Here is a 20,151-nt window from a genome sequence, read left to right as displayed (position 1 = left end):
AAGCTACGATGGTCCTTGAGAGTGTCTTGTCTTGATGCAAAGAGACAGAGCATTTATGCTTCAGCATGTAGGAGTCATTGGATGCAGGCTAGACCCACCCACGCAGTAGACGGTATGCCCTTGGACAAGAAGGTTCAGTCCTGAAGAGTTCTGGGCATTGTACCATAGCATCCACTAGATGGAATTTCAAAGAAAAACATTCGTTAATTGACTGACCTTAATTCATGGAGATTTCAAAAGGGAAAACGCTCTGGCAGAAAAGGTTTACTCCCCTTAACTCAGCTAGACCATCAGATCAAAAAGGGCTTAATTTTGCAATGAATGTTAAAGTGAACATTGTCTTATGTCTTCCAACTTTTTAAAGTATAAGGAGTACTAAGTGTGAGTCCAAAGAAACTATTTGTTAGCCACGTGATCTCAGGTAAATCACTTACACAACAGTAGACTGAGTTTGTCTTGTGCCAAGAACAGTATACCGGAGGTACCCTGAGGGAAAACCTTAGGACTATCAGGGAAGTAAAGTCAGTGACCTTCTCAGAGCTTCAGAAACCTCATTTTTAAAAGGGAGATAATTCTATCTGTCTAAATTGTATACTAGATTTTCGACATCAGTTAATAATTGATGTGTGTAAAATTCTACAAAAATTGTAACGGACTATAGAAAGTTAAGCTATTATTGTTATTCTTAATAATATTTTTCCTGCTGTCAAATATCTGATCCAAAAACTTCAATCGAAGTGAGTATGTATTAATATATGTATTTATTGTCTTAAGCATCCATTTGAAAATAACTGCTAAAGTCAGTTTATAAAAAATGAAAAAACTTTCCTTTAAATGGCTTTTTATTTAGGAGTCTATACAAATCAATTTTCATTGTTCTTCCTTTTCTAAAAAGGTATTGTCTCTTTAAATATGCATTGCTAGCATGTAAGTTATATAACATTTTTGAAAAATGTTCTAATTAAAATTGACAAGATTCTTCTTGCAAAACCTATTCCAATAGTCCTTTTCTGACACCCACGGTCATCAAAATAACTTTAGCGGAGAGGTAGGAAAGTCAAATTAATAGCAGTACACTAGGAATATCTTGCCCCAAATCCTTCCAATCCCAGATTTCTTTTATTAGATTTTCGCTCCATTTTTGTCCTAACTGGATATATAGAGAATCAGTTAAAGAAGTATATAGACAAAAAAATGAGATCAAGTCTGACTGTGTTCAATCAATAAGAAAACCTTCATTCCATCTACCTCTGATTTCCCAGACAACTTATGATGCAGGGATCACAGACTAGGCTGCACATAGTATTGCTGTCGAAATTAGAGGAGAAGAAATTGTTTTCTTGACAAATTAATTTTCAATTTCAAATGGCCTAAAGGAGCCCTGAGCCCTTGTTACACTTTTAATTTAAATTAGTAAATGCAGGTCTTGATGAAGTGGGGACCTTCTCTTTAGTCACAATTAAGAAGGAAACCATTACTTTTCTCTGGGCCAGTGTTCCCATTTTGCTTTCATAAAATGGCCTTAAAAAGATACTGAGCCTGTTTTCTCTTGTTGCCATTAATCAGTAAGAACATGGTTTTGCAACGGCTTAAACTAAAATGAAATGACCTCTCCTAAGAGCTCCACTCATTCCACTGTTTAGAAGCTTTTTCACCTATTTAGGTAAGCAATGAGATTTAACTCTTATTCAAAAATCTCAATTTTTTTTTTTTTTTTTTTGCGGTACGTGGGCCTCTCACTGTTGTGGCCTCTCCCGTTGCGGAGCACAGGCTCCGGACGCGCAGGCTCAGCAGCCATGGCTCACGGGCCCAGCCGCTCCACGGCATGTGGGATCTTCCCGGACCGGGGCACGAACCCGCATCCCCTACATCGGCAGGCGGACTCTCAACCACTGCGCCACCAGGGAAGCCCTCAAAGTCTCACATTTTTATTGAGGTGTTTGAATTGTTCATTTTTGTTTCCATAACAGAGGTAGATTATAAGGCCCAAATTACCGCTTCATTAAGTATCTGGTGCAGAACCTAAACATCTCAACTAAATACATCTTCACCTTCTTATGATAAGACAGTTTTGTTTTAACGTGATATTCTCAGCATCCCCAAAGCCCACCTCTATTCAATTGGAAAAATCCTGAAGCTGAGCAGAAACTCAAATCAAGCTCTCACAGGTTCACAGTAGCATGGATCTGTGGTCTGTGCAGCCGGTATCTAAAGCATACAGTTTCCCTTAATTCAACAACACAGAGTCCTGGCCTTTAGAGCACTCCTCAGAGAAGCGTGAAACCTGACTTCCTTCCAGCATTTGCCAAAGACCCACTTAAGACAATGAATGTTTGATACAAATGGGATAAAGAACATTTTAATTGTCCATGAATCCTGGATACTGTAAACACAATACCTTTATCACCAGCTACCCAGAAGCTTATCAAGAGTTTACAGAAACAAACACTTTCATGTTCTCTTGTTGGAAGTGAAAACTTATTCAAACTTTCTCTTGGGCATTTAATAATATGAACAAAAATTGAAAATGCACATTTGATTTGACTTAAAAACTGCATGTACAAGTATTTATTCTAAGAAAATGATTAGACTTTACACCAAGTTGCATGGATGCTGACTGAAACATTTTTATAGTGCAGATAAATTGGAAATAGCCTTAATACTCATAGATACAAGATTAATTAAATTAAGTATGACACAGCAATACAGTGTAATACCGTGAAGCCATTAGGAAGACTAAGGTAGCTTTCTCTATATGTAGATCTGTAAAGATTTATTGTTAAGTTAAAAAATGTGGGAAAGCAAATATAATTTGAATTTTTGTTTAAATGTATATAAACACACATCCATATTAAAAAGTATAGAACTATAAGTATAGTTATTCAATGGTTGTGTAAACTCCTTCACTTTAGACATTATACATTTCTGTATTTTTAACTTTTGATAATAAGCCTAACATTGTTTTCTTATTTTAAGAAAAATTAACCTTTTCATTACAAAAATATTCTGAATGAAACCAGATTGTACCATATTACCTTAGTTCTCATTTAACTAGTTCAGTTTAAATGTAATGTTAAATTCCCAGATGTGTAGAAAAGACGATATAAGAAAATTGGGACAATATTTCTAAGCTAAACTGCAGTAAATCACGATAACTACTTCTGAAATCTAGTACTGTGCTAACTGCCTTGCTTTTTTTTTTTTTAATATTCAGAACTACCTAAAAGAGATACTACCATTAAAGTACTACTAACAAAGTTACTGTTATTATCCATATCTTACAAAGGGGCAAATATATATATATATATATAGGTATATTGAGTAAATTTGCCAGTCAGTAGTAGAATTGAAAGACTAAACTAAATATGTCTAACTCAACAGCCAGTGGTCTTAACCACTATGTTAGACTATTTTACTATTTTATTGTATGAAGGCCATGGCCAGGAAGACAACAGCCGCTCTTTGCATACTAGATACGACACATTTAATACAGGAATTCAAGGCTTTAAAAATTTGAAAAATCTGCAGGGAAGAAGGTCAGAGAAGTCTCCACAAATTTCTAAGTCAGAAGGTCAGAGGCAAGCGGTTCTTAACAGCTCACAGAAGCTTCTGCATTTCTTAAAAGTCTCTGGAAGTCGTCCATCAACTATTTCAGTCTGTGATAGGAAAGCAGGTGCCTCTCAAGAGCTTGTTGGGAAGCCTCCATGACATGTCAGGTCTGTTCATACATCTGGCTGCAACTGCTTCTTTAGGAAACTGGCTTCTTACGTTCCACCCTCAGCCTCACCCAGTGCCTCTCATTGGCAAGCTCTAAGCTGAAGCAACACAGAATAAAGAATTCTGAAAAATGTAATTCCCAGCTTCTCTACAGTGCAGAAGTGACATTAGAAAATGAAGGTAGAACCCTGAGTTAACAAGAGACAATCCAAATTATTGATTTACTAAATATTATATATATATAGGTGTGTGGCTATCTATGTAACAATATGTAGATGTATAGATACACACACTTACATACATATATACATGTTAGGTGTATATATAAGCAGTATAGCATAATAGTTAAGAATATTGACTCTGAAGCCAAATGGCTTGTGCTCAAACCCTGGTTCCCCCATTTATTTACTGGGTGAGTCTGAGCAAGTTGCTTACTCTCTCTGTGCCTCAGTTTTTCCATCTTTAAAATGGGAATAATAATCCTACTTCATTGGATTATTGTGAGGGTTATATATAAATTATATGTAGCTTACAATATTGCTTGGCACATAATAGTGCTGTATAATGTTTTAATTATTATCGTTGTATTTGTTATTTGACATCACAAAAAAAGACAAAAAAAGCTTTTAGAGTGCAGTGTCAGGGAAAAGTTCACTTTTTTGAGACAATGTGAATCAGAATCTCATATTCTGCTTTGTTTTTGTTGAAGTTCAGGAATAAAATTAGCACATGTTCAAACTAACCAACTCATGCCAGTTTCAGATATGTATATTTATTAACTACTCTTGATAGATTTTTATTCTGAATTTTATTCTCCATTGTTCCATTTATATATTCAATTTGGAAGGTAGTGGAACATAAAGAGAAATTTAAGAAAAAAGGGAGAAAGAGGGCTTGCTTACATATTCTACATTGCTTTATTTCTACTTCTCCACCTCCTCCAATTAATGTTAGGTTCTTCATTAGACTTTTATTTTAAATTTATTTCAATTATTATTTCTGGTTATTGGATAATTCATTTATAAGAGGTTTTTATATTGTCTATTAGCTGAGCTTCCCAACTTTTCTTAGGAAACTCACCAACCATGAATTAATTAAAATATATTTAAAAAAAATTCTTGCTGCATATTCTACAATTTGCCCTAGAGTAAGAAACAAAGTTTCCCATGTGAGAAGTAGCTCAAATGCAAACCAATACCTGAAATCCTGAGCATCTGTCCAGTTATTTGTTAAAACCACCGATTGTTTTCACCATTCTATGTGTCTTCAAATGTAGGATAGTTCTTTCCCAATGAGCAGCAAATGGACCTTGATCTAACTGTATTTAACCTCTGAAGTTGAATTTCTCTTTACCTGAGGTGTCTCCAGTTTCCCTCAAAAAAGAACTTCAGGCATGTCATAGCCTGCTTTAAAGTCAGATGATCTCCCACATATCTCTCATATTTACTGAAAAATATATATCTTCATTATCTCTCTCCTTGAGGTGGTCCTCAGAGCCCCTTCAGAGTGAATTTCGTAAATACTACACGGCTTACATTTTTACATCAGACCATTCGAAACTTACTCTATAAATCTGGTGACAATTCACACGTTCATTTTCTCATGATGCATTAATAAACCAGGCAGACAAATTTCATTTTTATGTAGTTTTGAAAGATTAGGTAGATGGAGGTAATGTCTCCCCCACACATAGAATATTTAGATATGATTACTTCTAACTCAAGCTGTCAGTTTATTGCTAAAACTTGAAAGAATCAAGAGATTAATAAATGTTTGCCTGTCCTGTGAAATCATGAAAGGTTCTTCTCATTTGACAAGCTTGATGATGGATTTTGGAATGCATGGGGGAAAAGTGCTGACATTTAAAAAATCTATATCACTAACTCTCATAAATGCAGTTTTCAAATATACAATTGTTCTACCTGCCACAACAGCATTTAACATTTTAAAAAATTCAAACATTAAAAATATCTGTGGGCTTCCCTGGTGGCGCAATGGTTGAGAGTCAGCCTGACGATGCAGGGGACACGGGTTCATGCCCCGGTCCGGGAAGATCCCACATGCCGCGGAGTGGCTGGGCCCGTGAGCCATGGCCGCTGAGCCTGTGCGTCTGGAGCCTGTGCTCCACAACAGGAGAGGCCACAACAGTGAGAGGCCCGCGTACAACAACAACAACAACAGCAAAATATAAATATATATATATATATTATATATATATATAATATATATATATCTGTAATAAGAACCTGCTGTATAAAAAAAGAAATAATATAAAATTCAAAAAAAACTGCCTCTTTTCTTTGAACAGCCCAACTTAGTAGACACGTACACATGTATCAGTTATGCTTTGTTCTTCATTTATGTTTGCATTATTGAGAGAATATAAATAATGTTAAAATCAGTCTAAAGAAGGAAACTTGAATTCCCATATTATTTCCATTGAGCTCATGTTTCAGTCTCATAGAGAGCCTATCCTACCCCTATCCTTGTTTTATGACTATGAAAAAGCCTAAAAGGGGTGATGCAAAAGTTCACATTTCTATACACAACAGGTAATGTGTCTTTGTGCTTAACTTCTTTGAGGTCATTGACTCCAACTTTAATCCAATGCCAAAAACATCTGCAGGTCTAAGTACATTTGAAAACGGTGGAGGGAGGACTTATTCAAGATCAGTATGACCCAGGCCCCAGCCCAGCTCGTAGAAGTGAAAACAGTGCACAGGGTTCCAGACTCCAGGAGCAAGACCTCAGGTATTCATGGTCTCTTGAAGCTCTACAGTCAGTACTGTTTGAGAGGTCTAATCAGATGAGACTCAGGGCCTTATGTATCCTGAGTGTAGAAATCATCTGAACCCCCCAGACTCCAGTCCAAGTGACCCCTGCCACACAGCTTCCTCTTGACCAGGGGATTCTGGTGCCACTCAGCTCTCCAAAGGTAATCCCATGTCCCTTACTCTAGAACTTCAGTAAACTTGCTTTACAACTGCCCTGGTTCCTGGTTCCCTGTGACCCTTCCATTCTGAGTGGCATGTTACTGTCTAGACTGTGTCATTTAAACCTGCTCAACCTAAATTGACACTTTTGGGACTGTACCCTGAACCAACACTACTGCCAGCTTACATGACAAAGGTTCTGCTTGGAGTTTCACAAGCGCCATCTCACCTATTCCTTGCAAGCTCATCTGAGGGGATACTGAGTGCCCTCACCCTACAGTTGAAGAGACTGAGATTCAGAAATTAGGTAGCTTCCTGAGTCATAGAGCTAGTAAGTGACAGAGCCAGGCTTTGCACACACATGAGGCTGAACATGGACTATATGTGCTTAATTGCTTCACTAGACCATTCTCTACTAAAGAGACAAACTTGGCTCTGACTTGGAAACAGAACAAGGCCAAGGCAGTACATGTATGTGTTATTAATAAAAATATTCTATTGAAACAAGAACATTTCTCAATAGTGTCCGCAAATAATATATGTAGACTTAACACTCAAAAAAAAAAAAAAGATTTAGCTTCATAAATTAAGCTCAAGTTTCTGGATCTTTCTATGACCTTCCACTGCTCAGTCAAGGATACTAAATCCATTCCCACTGGTCTACACAATCTTTTTCCTGAAGGCACCTAGTTTCAGGAATCCAACTAAGCCTACTCCACCTCAGTCCACACAGACCTGAACCTTCATCATCCGCTACAATAAAGTCAAGAAAGGAACGTCCAACTTGGCCACCCACAGATGGATGGGCAGAGGTTTGGAAAGACAGTACATCCACCTGGGCATGATTTACCTCCTTCTGGACTGTGTCAACAGTCTTATCTCACATCCATTCTACTCCCCCCCCACCCCCGACCAATATGTTCACCACAATGCAGCCGGGGCTTTTCAGAAAACAAATCTGATCCTGTTCCTTGTCTTAAAACAGTGTTCCCTCCCCACTTCCCCTGGTCAGTTCACTTATCATTCAGGTCAAATTTCATCAACTCCGACAATCACTTCCTGGGGAAACCCCCTGCCCCCCAGCCTTTCTTACCTGGTTAAATTTTAAATTGATTCTTTAAATTGTTAAACTTAAGTTATTTAAAATATTACCATGAGCTTCTTTTTCATAGGTCATGTCACAAGTTGCAGTTTCATATTTATAGCAGTTTGCTTTTCTTTCTCAGCATCTCTCTAGCTCCCAGCACAGTGCATGGCACAGCCTACTCATGAGTATCTGCTGAATGAAGATAAGTGATCTGGTGAAGTGAATGGGGCATTGATTTACATTCACACCTGGGCACGGTGAAATCTGACTCCGTTGATCAACACATACAAGTTAATTAAAGTAAAAGGTCAGTAAAACCTTTACAAAGGATGACTTTTTGGCAATATTACAAGGACCATTGTTCATATACAATCCTGGAAAAATTTGTATGCGATAAATTATGATAAATAAGGAAGTTGTACTTCTTATAGTTATGAGACATTGCTTTGATAGTTCCTATTTTAAGTTTTGTACCAAACCAAGTGGCTAATTACGCTCTGCTTAGGAAATCTATTCCTCTTCGATTATAAGCTAGTATGTTACTTCTTTCTTCCAAGGAAATAGGAATGAGTGGCTATCTCGCCTTGAAGGCATTTACCTGAAATATCAAATGGAGGAACATTCCTATTTCATTACTTAATCTCCAAGTTGAGATGAATCACCAAACACCGTACTTTTGCTAAATTCATGTATTACAAAGTGACAACCCAGCATCAAATCATGGTTCTAGTGTGCTTGCAACAGTCAGGACACACATTCTAGTGACTTTTTTGTTTCTCCCCTTTATTCCCTTTAACATGGTGATAATCAGAACAAATTGATTTTGTTTCTCAGATTGCTAAAATCTTCCCAACACTTTCTTCAACACTGGTGCTGAATAAATCATTGTAATGTTCCCCAGAAGTGAATTGAAAATTAATTTACACAACCAAGATGATCCTCCTAATAACAGGGTACATGGAATGGGGAAATTGGAAATCATTACCCAGCAAACATTATCTGCATTATTTTTGTAGCTGCTTTAGATTGCATTGTAATAGAAAATTAGAAGACCGGCTGTGAAGAAGTTTAAGAGGGTCCCCTGAAGAGTGTGTGCTTTAAAATTGATTCTTTAAGAAAGCATTAAAAAGCTATTGGAATTGATTGCCTGCTAATATAAAGGAAAAACTCTTCACCACCATTTGAGTTAAAAAAGAGCATCTTCATTCATGCATGTTATTAAAACTACTGGCCTGAAAGCCCCTGTAGAAAGATAAAGGATATGGATGGGATATTAAAACAGCAATCTTTACCTTATCTGGGATTTAAATTTAATATGTTGCTTTTATTAATTTAGCAGGAACCATTAGTTAGGATGTCAAAGAGTGGATTTACAATTAAAATTCTATAGAATGGTGGTGTCTTTAACAAACAATGGACCAGGAATTCTTCATTAATCTTCCAAGCATGGGGAACACCCCTACAAAGAATAAATCCTGAATTTACAGTTTTCTTTATTGCTAAGTTTTCTGTGCAGCAGCAATAAAAGTCATAGCTGATAACACCCCTGATTAGCTCTTGAATCTTCCCCTGAAATGGGGTAATGACCAATCAGATCCCAGCAGTTGGCCAGAGAGAAAATAGCATTCACCGTCTTAAAAATATGTCTTTAGAGCTTAGAAAGATTTCCATGTATCTGATGCAGTGGGCTATTGTTTGAGAAATGATATTGTAGATAGATTATACAAACATATAAGCAACCCAATAGGGTGCCTCAACACTAAACTATTTTCTTTTTATAGCCTTTTGATTTTTACCACATTCAGTGGGAAATTGCCGTGTCTTTTTTAATACATGATAAGTAGAACTACTTAACAGCAAGGAATAATGATAAGAAATGCCTTTTTCAATACAATATATTATCTTTTTCTTTAAAAGTTATCTCAGAATTCAAACTTCACCCTCACCTCAATCACTTTTTTCTCTCTCTTCCTCTGTTTTAATGGACTGTGAATAATTTCTGCACAGATGAGTTATCTCAGCAAAAGTTTGGTACAGAAATAGTAGCATAGATATAGAGCATGTAAACTAAAATTGTATTCTAGAAGGAAAATCCCACCCAGGACCACCTTGGAGCCTCCCTCTCAGTGCTATCAGCAGGTCCTTGGTGATGTAATAGAAACAGCCTCAGAAAGAGGCCCTTTGGGAATTAGGAACTTTGGGAGTTAGTTAGGAACCCTCTGGAGATAATTGAAATGGACCCACCTGCATTATACTGAGTTTTGAATTATTCTGACTAGCCTGGTAATACATTTCTCATATATCAGCTTCAAATATTAACATGAAACCTAAAATGCTATTTGGACTAAACACCAGAACAATTCTTTATTAAACCATATTAATCAAAATAGATTCCTTAATAGGCTTTTTTATATCTATTTTATTAATATGTTACTTTTAGTTGATTAGTAGTAACCATTCCTGTATGTCCTGGTTTACTTGGGACAGTCCCTGTCAAGGCCACTCACTTGTAGTAATTTTTAATTAAGACCTTCCTTCACTCTCAAAAGTATACTGATTTAAAGGATAAATTATATTCCCAATCTATTTATAAGTAATTTCTGAAATATAGAACTTTTAGGTCATTTGTAATAGAACCTAGAGTTATTTTTATCAAAATATTTAAGCTTAAAGTTAAAATAGCAAAGATTTATGCTTCCAAAATAAATTTCAATTTCACTGCCACCCATAAAACTCCTTAACACTTTCAGATTACAGAAGTCATACATGGACTTTGTTAAAAAGATTTTAATGACTAAAATAATATGCGAAAATTCTCCATAAACTTGCTCCACAAAGGCAAGCATTGTTAACAGATCTTTGTCTACAGATACAAAAACAGAGGTATGTTATTTTTCAAAATGGGATCATAATACTTTTAAACTGGTCTTTTCACTAGGTTGCAGAAACCAGAAAGTAAAGAAGATGGCTTAAATAGCAAACGATCTTATTTCTTTATCATGTCTCCCGATTCTGTTGATAAAAGGCAAAGATCAAAATAGCATATGCTGACAGAGAGTAAAGAAAACCTGGACAGCAAATGGCAACCCCAGCAATACATACATGTCTCCCAATCTACCACTTTTGTGCCCAGGTTCCTGGGCTCCTATAAGTTTTCTTACTTAAATCCTTCACCAATATTACCAGTATTAAACACCACACCAAAGCTAACACTAAGAAAGACCAAGAAAAGGAGCGAAATTAACATGAATACTTTAATTTTTTAAAAAACCTCTAAAAATCAAGAGTCATGTTTAAATTGAAAGGTCTATTTATTACATGGGTGTTATGTGTCAATGCATATTATAAATAATTAATACAGGTTTATTAATGTTTATGGCAAAGATAATTATATTGTAAAAATATAAACAAGCAGTAGAAGAAATTAATAAAAACAATAAAAATTAAAATCATCTTTATTAATATTTTATGATTGATATGTAACTTTTTACAATGATAGAAGTCATATATAATATAGGAGAGATCTGTATGAAATTATTCCTTGTGTGAGCTTTGGAATTTTCTTCTCTTATAAAGGTTCTCATTAGTTAGAATTCTATTTCAACCAACATGCTGGCACAAACAACCTCTAACATCATGTGTGCTGGATATCAAAATAATTTTAATATTAAATTAGATAATAAAAATATTTTCTACAATCACTGATGATAGCAACATAGAAACATAGACACAGTCTTATTGTCCTAAAATTAAAATGGAAGAGCAGCTATTTTAAAAGTTGGGTTTTTTTCTAAGAAATTATATTTTATTAGTTCTTTTTAAAGACAGTGTCTCTCCCTCTTAAAAGAAGCACAGAGCTAGAAACTTGTTCTTTGAATCTAATGGATAGGAATATCAGTAAACAGAAGACACATTCTTCTAGAAGAAAGTAATTGAAAAATGATTCGAAAACCATCTCCACATATCAAAAGACCAAAGGGGAGGGAAAAAAGGGATGAAAGTGAGATCATCTGTATATCATGTATCCACAGAGAGATGTAGTTCCTGTCCTCCAAAAGAGGAAGAAATTAACTGGGAAAGAAAGTATCCATAATCTTTAAGTTAGCAGAGCTTATCTTCTCTTTTCTTATTCATTTCTTAATAAATCCAAATTGCTACTCCACTACACATACACAAAAGGAAAGCCCAACAATAGTTCATCAGAAAACTGAGAAAATATATATCCCTTAGATGAGCCTACAGAAGTGGAAAGAAGTCAGGAAATGAAAAGGAGAGAAAGCTAGCTTTATCTTTATAGTTTTTAAAGAGTTATAAAAGACTAAATAGCATTGTTTGTATATGGTCACCATTCTTTAGCCTTTGGAAAATAGATGAAAGAACACTGAAAAAGTAAATACTCTTCACCTTTATTATGTGTTAAGTTGGTTTCAAATAACCAGTGGGCACATCAGCTAAATTGCTTACACCTTGGGGAAAGTAGTACATAAACACACACACACACACACACACACACACACACACACACACACACACACACACACAAAAGAAGAAAGCTAAAGCTGAGAGAATATCAGATATTTCCATTTTATACTGAAATGTCCAAGTCAGTGTCAAACTTCCGTAGAAATGTTTAAAATGAGAAATACAGAAGTTCAAAATCTCACATATATCATCCTTTTAAGAAGCACTTCTCTCACTTTTCTTCCCTTAATTAACATGTTAAAGGAAAATGAACAAATTGAAGGACTAGCACATTGAAGGACATTCCCTTTAATAAGAGTAGACATCATCCTTCAACTGTCTTGACCAGATCTGGAAATTGACAGTACCATGTCCCTGCAGGAAATTCTAGATAAAAAGGGCCCCCACCCCAAGCTGCAGATCAGCCATGCTCATCCTTCTCTCCATTGTGTGACAAGCCATCAAGACAAATTATTTGCAGAATCTCAAACAGATGGCTTGGGGACAAGTTAGAAATGAAAAGAACCTATGAGAAGAAAATTGTAAGTTGATCCTCTTTTTTGAGAGATACAGTCTCCTCTGACTGGGCCCTTTGGCCCAGGAACTATGCATAAACCTTGCCTAAACTTTCTTAGAACTATACTTGCATTCTACAACTTTTCCTGCCCAACCTTCTCTCCTTCCCTCTCTCTTACACAGGGGTTAGACCTGCATTATGACTTGAAAGCTCTCCCAGCCCCGTCCTATGTTGCCTGTAATCAAACTTACGGGTTGGCTTCTTGGGGGGGCAAAAATAACACAGTAGCTCTGCCTCTTTACTTATCCTAACCTGTTGTGATATATTCCTCGAAGGTCTGCTGAGTGGTAAGCTCCTTGTCTGAAAAAGTTATGCAAGTAAAGGGGGCCTAGTGTGTAGATTTGAGGAAGTCTAGAGTCAGCCATGTGGCAGAATGCATTGGTGCACATGAACAGTGATAGAGAGGAGACTCAAAGGATGGGATTCAGAGTCAGAAGCTCTGGTGAAGATGCTCATCTTTGACGCTACGAGAGGGTAGGCACACACAAAATTCCTTAAAGGCATTGTGGAAGAAACAAATTATGTGATAAAATGAATGAAACAGGGCTTCCCTGGTGGCACAGTGGTTGAGAGTCCGCCTGCCCATGCAGGGGACACGGGTTCATGCCCCAGTCTGGGAAGATCCCACATGCCGCGCAGCGGCTGGGCCCGTGAGCCATGGCCGCTGGGCCTGCACGTCCGGAGCTTGTGCTCCGCAACGGGAGAGGCCACAACAGTGAGAGGCCCGCGTACCACACACAAAAAAAAAAACAAAAAAAAAATAACAATGAATGAAACAGGCAGAAAGTACATCTAGGACAAAGATCTCTCTCTCATTCAGAGATATCCTTTTGTATCAACTGCCTAGAATAGCATAGGAGATATAAACCATGCTGCTTAGCAAGATCTAGATAGTAACTGTGAAAAACAACAAAAAAGGAATAAAGTTCTCAGGGAAAAGATTATCTTGAAACTAGGGTCAGCAAACTTTTTCCAAAAAGGGCCAGTTAAAATGTAAAATCATTCTTAGTTTGGGTCCCATACAAAAATAGGAAGAGGGTCAAATTTGGTCCAGGGTCTATGGTTGCAACCCCTGGCCTAGAGCAGAGGTGAGCAGCCCTATCTGCCTAAGAGCCAATTCAGGAAACATAAAAATGCCATATTTATATTTCATTCAAAATGAAACTAACTTCATAGCATCCTAGCAGAGAAGTGCATATTGTTACAATTTAAATTACCGACTTAATTGAATAGGAATTGAATTGAATGTTGCTGAGGCAATCTGTCTTCTTTTTAAGTCACTAAAATGTTCATTTTATTAGTTATTTGAGAAGTAGCAACAAGAAGGCAGCTTTCTGATCTTTTAGGCATAAATTCCATTCTGAGCTACATTATGCAACTAAATGGCTGGTTATTACCAAAGGTGATGGATTCTGCTTCCCTGTTCTGGTACCATTCAGTGGAGCACATGGTGTCCAGACTCTGGCTGGCCTTGTGACTTTATTTTATTTTCAGAGAGGAGTCTACCCTTCATCTTTTCTGATACTTTGGTCTCCACTACCTGAAATTTGCCACATGTTTGTTTATTATAAGTAGTAACAATGATCTAGTTATTTATTAAGCATTTGTTTCTTTGTGCTTAACCTTGCTACACACACTACCTCATCTAAGTTGACACCACGAGGTTGATGCTTTTATGGATGATGAAACTGGGACTCAGGGAGGAGATATGATTTGACCAAGGTCACGGAATTCATCTTTCTGTAGTAGAATATTTTCGTCTTAGCCAGCATAGTACTATTTCCCTTTCTTCTGTTAGTTGAAGAACCATTTTTCTACTGGCCGTTCCACACTATAGGATTCTGGTAGGTCTGTCACTTCTACAGCCCGGCTTCTCACGGACCTAGCCCTCAAGTGTGGGTGAGTCCCCAGAATGGATAGTCAGGATGGATACAGTTATTGATCTAGGAATAACCATTTGCAGGACCAGAGGCCAGGACAATGGGTATATTTAAGGTACCAGGGACCTTCTTTGTCACTACACAAACACAGCCTGCTGGTGAGTATTTCCAGTATTGAGGAAAGCAGAGCTGAGAGATGGAAAAAAAGTGAATCGTACGACATCTTCTGAATCCAGGTGTAGCTGAAGCTAATGCCAATCCTTGAACCTGACAGTAACAAAAGTCGATAAATATCCCTTTTGTTTAAACCAGAGTTGGATTTCTATTAATGCAACAGGAAGAGTTCTGGTTAATACAATACTAGAGCCAGAATTTAACCCAATATATCTGATTATATAACCATATTAATTAAGTCTTCATTAAAGACAAATTAGAGGTTATAGTTATACCATTGTTAACAGTGTAATCAAGATTAAAATGTAGAAATGGTAGCTAAATGCCCTGTGAATAGCTCTAATCATGGTAATTAGCATTTTTGTTATAATTAATTTTTTATATTTTTCCATGAGCATCTTGAAGACAGGTACTGTATCTTATCCACCCCTGTAATCCTGCTGAGCCCAGTCCCTAGGACTTAGAAGATGTTCAGTAAATATTTTTTGAATAAACAAATATTTATAGCAATTTATTAATAACAGAAGTCTACCTTTTATTTCAAGTTAACTTGGAATACTCCTTCCAAGTTAGCTGCATGTCCTGATCTCTCACTTTTATTCAGATCTTTGCTTAACAATCTGACCTTAACTGAAAGGTTTTCCAACAGAGGTTTCTAACACAGTCTCCTACTCATCACTCTTCCCCATCTTACTTTAGTTTTCTTGATAATAGCTACACCTACTGATACAATTTATTCCTTGTCACTCTCACTAGAATGTAAGCTTCTTGAGAGTACTACCTCATACACAGAAGGCTCTCAGAAATGATTGAATGGCTGAATATTTACATTGTAAACAGTGTAACTGGAGTGCAGATTAAATCCACATTTCTAATGCCTTCTAACACCTTTTAGATATTCATTTAATATTTTATAATTAAAACGTAGTTAAATTTAATATTTGTATATGCTAATGTAATGAATATATGTTTTAAAAATTATGAAATATGGTCTTAAGTAAAATATTTTGCCATAAAAATCTTCTACTAAATCCATACTAGTAATCATATTGATTAATACAGTATTGCCTTAAGACAATCTGTTAAATCAGCCATCTGTTTGCTCATGATGTTATGGTAATGATATCTTAGCCTAGATTAACTGTAATAATATATTGAGGCTTAGTGACATCTAAGTGTATATCATGACTGATGCACAGAAACTGGACTTATTTTTAAAAATACTCTCTTTGACTTTGTTTTTGTGTAGAATGTAATCCAATTGTCTAAACCATCAATTTTTAAGTAAATACAGATATGGACCCAAAGCAATGATAACTTACTAGTAAAATTATATTTTGAGAAACTCTACAATGTAAAAATAATATAGTTATGTAGGAAACATTTTAGATACACATATCTTACGATAGAAAGCGATCATGAAAAGAATGATATCATGCAGATTAACTAAAGAACATATTCAATTTTTGCTCTTGTTTCATTCATCTCCCAGTTAGACTGACTTTAAGACAGAGCTTCAAAAACTATGGCAATCATCATTGTTCCCTCTCTCCTAGTTTATGTGTGCATTGCTCTTGTTGGTAAACTTTAGTACTACTGAAAATGACATATTTGGTATTTTTCCATGAATACCATGGACTTTAAAAACTATTATATTACAATTACAATACAAATCAGGAGCCCTGTGTAATTAAAATAATAACAGTACATTATCTCTTGCTGACTCCCAGTGTCTAGCAGTTTCTTGCTCTTTATTTCTCCAGTTAGCAGAGGGAACAGCTGTAGTTCTACATGGAATATACCTGGCAACTTGAGGCATCCAGATGCCAACTCCTGCTTTAAAAAGAAAAAAATAAAAGGAAGAAGAAGAAAGCACTCCTCCTCAAGGTAATGTTTCCTTCAAGGCAACTAGTTTTTGGAGTGGAGATTAAAGGAGAGAAATCAGACTTGTGATTTGGGAGGAAAGAATCCAGACCACCATTTGATTTTTATCTGTAACAAATACAGACGACATGTCATTAAAATACCAGTTCCTTGACCAAGGGATCACCTCTTTCTATTTGAAAAGTATAAATAAAATCTTTGCTCACGCTTTTCTGTGCAAATGAGTGATTTAGCTGTAGTTTCCACCTTCTTAAAATGAAGCATGGTCAAGGTTTTCCTCCTACTGAGGAGAAGGGATAGCTATGTGATAATTACACCAAGGGGATGGAGCCACGGGAAATATTGTACACTGGAACCCAGGGGGTGTGGGAGAGGGAAGTGGGGGAAGAGGGAGAAGAGGCAAGGCTTTATGTGCATTGTGCTAAAATGCCAGCTCTTCTTTTAAAATTGAAGTATTGTTATTTTACGATGTTGTATTAGTTTCAAGTGTACCAGCTCTTTTGTTTTGAAGTTTTAACAAAAAGTTAAGTATAATCTAAAAGTTTCAAACTCTAAATCAGTCACAGCTCTTCATTTAGAGTTTATATAAAATTATACATACAGTGTGAAAAAACACCTGAATACAACAAATGTCCAGAGTAATTTGTTTTATAAGGTTCTGACTAAAATGCTGAATTTCCAAATATCTCAAATAGAATAAGCTAAAAACGTATATCTATTTCTGATTACTTATCCTTGCTTTCCACTGAGGAAGATATCCAAGTGATGGTCACTTTTTTTTTTTTTTGCGGTACGCGGGCCTCTCACTGTTGTGGCCTCTCCCGTTGCGGAGCACAGGCTCCGGACGCGCAGGCTCAGCGGCCATGGCTCACGGGCCCAGCCGCTCCGCGGCATGTGGGATCTTCCCGGACCGGGGCACGAACCCGTGTCCCCTGCATCGGCAGGCGGGCTCTCAACCACTGCGCCACCAGGGAAGCCCGATGGTCACTTTTGAATTGAGACCAAAGAAGAAAAACAAGTCATCATAATTACAGTGTATTCAGGAAAATAGATTTCTTTCTTGCAGTTTTAGTTTCTTTTGAAAAAGAATCCTCTTTCTTTGCTGTTCTAGTCATGAATTGAACTCAAGTGAATAAAACTCAGTAATTTTTATGGAATGAATTTACCTATTTGTATCAAAATTTCAAGTTCACAATATATACAGTATACATATATACATACACACACATATAGACATTAAGATGAGTATTTTACTTCATCTTCTCTGGAAGAGAAGCATTTTGCACCTCTTCCTTTTCCAATGTAACTTTATGATACATATACATATAATATTGCCTTTTGACTGCACATGTGTCCCTAGATAATGCCTTTTCTTCCACCCTATTTGAATATCAATGAAAAAAGTCTATTTTCTTTCATTCCTTAATACTTGAATCATATCCTCTACTCGCCAAATCACAACTTGCACCACGACAGTCATAAATGACACCATCATAAAATAATCCTGTAGCCAAAAAATTAATAAGTAATCTATCCTAAAACTGAACATAGGGAGAGGAGGACCTTCAAGATGGTGGAGGAGTAAGACATGGAGATCACCTTTCTCCCCACAAATACATCAAAAATACATCTACATGAGGAACAGCTCCTACAGAACACCTACTGAATGCTGGCAGAAGACCTCAGACTTCCCAAAAGACAAGAAACTCCCACGTACCTGGGCATGTGGCTGACAGGGTCTTGGTGCTGTGGCCAGGTGTCAGGTCTGAGCCTCTGAGGTGGGAGAGCCGAGTTCAGGACATTGGACCACCAGAGACCTCCCAGCCCCATGTAATACCAATCAGTGAGAGCTCTCCCAGAGATCTCCATCTCAATGCTAAGACCCAGCTCCACTCAATGACAAACAAGCTCCAGTGCTGGACACCCCATGCCAAACAACTAGCAGGACAGGAACACAACCCCACCCATTAGCAGACAGGCTACTGAAAATCATACTAAGTTCACAGACACCCCAAAACACAGCACTGGACTCAGTCCTGCCAACCAAAAAGACAATATCCAGCCCCATACACCAGAACACAGGCACCAGTCCCCTCCACCAGGAAGCCTACACAACCCACTGTGGGCAGACACCACACAAAAAATGGGAACTATGAACCTGCAGCCTGCGAAAAGGAGACCCCAAACACAGTAAGAAAAGCAAGATGAGAAGACAGAGAAATATGCAACAGATGAAGGAGCAAAGTAAAAACCCACCAGACCAAACAAATGAAAAGGAACTAGGCAGTCTACCTGAAAAAGAATTTAGAGAAATGAGAGTAAAGATGATCCAAAATCTTGGAAATAGAATGGAGAAAATACAAGAAAGGTTTAACAAGGAACTAGAAGAAATAAAGAGCAAAGAAACAATGATGAACAACACAATAAATGGAATTAAAAATTCACTAGAAGGAATCAATAGCAGAATAAATGATGCAGAAGAACAGATATGTGACCTGGAAGATAAAAATTGGAAATAACTATCACAGAGCAGAATAAAGAAAAACGAATGAAAAGAATTGAGGACAGTCCCAAGACCTCTGGGACAATATTAAATGCACCAACATTCGAATTTTAGGGCTCCCAGAAGAAAAAGAGAACAAAAAAGGGACTGAGAAAATATTGGAATGATTATAGTTGAAAACTTCCCTAATATGGGAAAGGAAATAGTCAATCAAGTCCAGGAGCACAGAGAGTCCCATACTGGATAAATCGAAGGAGAAACAGGCCAAGACACATATTAATCAAAGTACCAAAAATTAAATACAAACAAAAAATATTAAAAGCAGCAAATAAAAGACAACAAATAACATACAAGGGATTGGCCATAAGGTTAACAGATGATCTTTCAGCAGAAACTCTGCAAGCCAGAAGGGAGTGGCAGGACATATTTAAAGTGATTAAAGGGAAAAAACTACAACCAAGATTACTCTACCCAGCAAGGATCTCATTCAGATTTGACAGAGAAATTAAAACCTTTACAGATAGGCAAAAGTTAAGAGATTTCAGCACCACCAAACCAGCTTTACAACAAATGCTAAAGGCACTTCTCTAGGCAGGAAACAAAAGAGAAGGAAAAGACCTACAATAGCAAACACAAAACAATTAAGAAAATGGTAATAGGAACATACATATCAATAATTACCTTAAAAGTAAATGGATAAAATGCACAAACCAAAACACAAACACTACTTGAATGGATCCAAAAATTAGAACCTTATATATGCTGTCTACAAGAGACCCACTTCAGACCTAGGGACACAAACAGATGGAAAGATAGGGAATGGAAAAAGACATTCCATGCAAATGGAAATCAAAAGAAAGCTGGAGTAGCAATTCTCATATCAGATAAGATAGACTTTAAAATAAAGACTATTACAAGAGACAAAAAAGATACTA

General features: G+C 36.7%; 1 long non-coding RNA gene across 1 annotated transcript; it reads left to right on the top strand.

Annotated features, from left to right (window-relative positions):
• The first annotated feature begins 6,350 nt into the window (after window positions 1-6,350).
• Window positions 6,351-16,759, top strand: LOC141276092 (uncharacterized). The gene is made up of 3 exons (XR_012325034.1): window positions 6,351-6,468; window positions 7,877-8,044; window positions 16,593-16,759. It is a non-coding gene; the product is annotated as an uncharacterized lncRNA (long non-coding RNA).
• The last annotated feature ends 3,392 nt before the right edge of the window (window positions 16,760-20,151 follow it).

Source organism: Tursiops truncatus, chromosome 12 (genome assembly GCF_011762595.2).
Source record: "Tursiops truncatus isolate mTurTru1 chromosome 12, mTurTru1.mat.Y, whole genome shotgun sequence".
Taxonomy (NCBI): Eukaryota; Metazoa; Chordata; class Mammalia; order Artiodactyla; family Delphinidae; genus Tursiops; species Tursiops truncatus.
The sequence above is the reverse complement of the archived record's forward strand: the minus strand, read 5'-3'. Positions and strand labels throughout refer to the sequence as shown.